Source organism: Phocoena phocoena, chromosome 15 (assembly GCF_963924675.1).
Source record: "Phocoena phocoena chromosome 15, mPhoPho1.1, whole genome shotgun sequence".
Lineage (NCBI taxonomy): Eukaryota > Metazoa > Chordata > Mammalia > Artiodactyla > Phocoenidae > Phocoena > Phocoena phocoena.
In genome coordinates, this window is record NC_089233.1 from 37973525 (window position 1) to 37975099 (window position 1575).

The following is a 1575-nucleotide window of genomic DNA, read 5'->3' on the forward strand; positions in this document are numbered from 1 at the left end:
CGTCGCTCACGCGCGCGCGGGCCTCACCCGCATGCCCACTGCGCCGCGGAGCCCGGCGGCGGAGGCCTCCGACTGACCTGCGGGCGCCGACGCGGGTAAGCGGGGCCGGCGGACGGCGAGGCCGCCCCGCCCGCACCTGTTCCACCGCCCCCGCCTGGACTCTTCTTACTCAGGCTCAGCGCCGCCGCCGCCGCCCCGCCGCTTCCCGCACAGCGCCGCGCAGACCCGCCGCTCCGCCCCGCCCCGCACGCCGCCATTGGCCGCCTGCCACCTCCTTTCCCGCGACCATTGGCCGTTGCCCACGTCCGTCAGCACCACTAGCGCCCCAGCCCCCTCCCCGCTTCCCAGACTTCGCTGCGAGACCTCCGCTCGCCCCGCCCCGTCACCGCCCCGCCACCACACTGTTGCCATAGGTCACCCACTGCCCCTTCCCGCGGCCATTGGCCCGTGCGCACGTCCATCACAGATACCCCGCCCCCACCGCTTCCCACGCAGCTCAGAGAAGCCTCCGGTTGCCCCGTCCCATCGTCGCCCCGCCCCTCCTTCCAGCCGTCGCCATTGGCCCTTCGCCTCCCGCTTTCCCAGAAACAGTGGTCCGCCTGCACGTCCGTCACAGCACTACCGCCCCCGTCGCTTCCAGCAGAGCATGCCAGACTCACCAGCAACCCTGCCCACTGCCCCCGCACCTCCTCACGGCCCTCGCCCGCCCCCTCCCCTTCGCCATTGGCCACTGCTGCCGATCTTCCCAGAGCCACTGGACCGTCCGCACGTCGATCACAGCCCTTTAAGCCCGCCCTGCTCACCCCGAGCTTCCCGCTCCCTTCCGAGACGCTCACCAATCAGGAACTTGGAACTCCAAGTTGTTTGCATACGCCCCCTTCCTTCCGCAGACGGAGCAGGATGGTGGCTGTCCCCGAGTTGAGGTGACGCGGCTGGGTCCAGCAATACTGAACCCCCTAGAAAGCTGTGGCCGCTGCTCCCACAGAGACCCCGGAGAGAACAGCGGGGCCCACCCAGAACAGCGCTCTCGGAAGCCGCTGTCCCGCGGCGGGGGCGCGGCGAGGGCGTGGCAGGGCGTGGCGGGATGAAGGCGGCCAATCGGCGCTCGGAGTGGCCGAGGAGGCGGGACTTCCGTTCATGCAAGGGGGCGCGGCCGAGGGGCGGTGGGGTAAGGTGGGGGCGGTGGGGTAAGGTGGGGGCGGGCGCGGAGAGGGGGGCGCAGGTGGCGGTCGAGTGACGCATGTGTGCTGGCGGGGGCGTAGGGTCCCCAGCTCGGCGGCTCTACTCTGGCCCCTCGTCTGCCCCTCCCTTGGGCGAGGCCTGCAGGTGACAGCGGGGCTCCGACAGCCCAACGCTGCGGAACGTCGGGGTCAGTGGGCTGGTGGTCCTCCAGCTCCAGAGACGACGGCAGCACCGGCTTGAGCCTCCTACCCGGGGAACAATCGGGGTCAGGCCGAGTGGGGGACCCAGGAGGGCCCAGGAAGAGGGTCAGGGCGTGAGGCTCTGAGGCTTGACCAGGGGCACTCGAGGAGCAAGTGACTTTGGGGTTGTTTACAGAATGGATGGATTATGAAA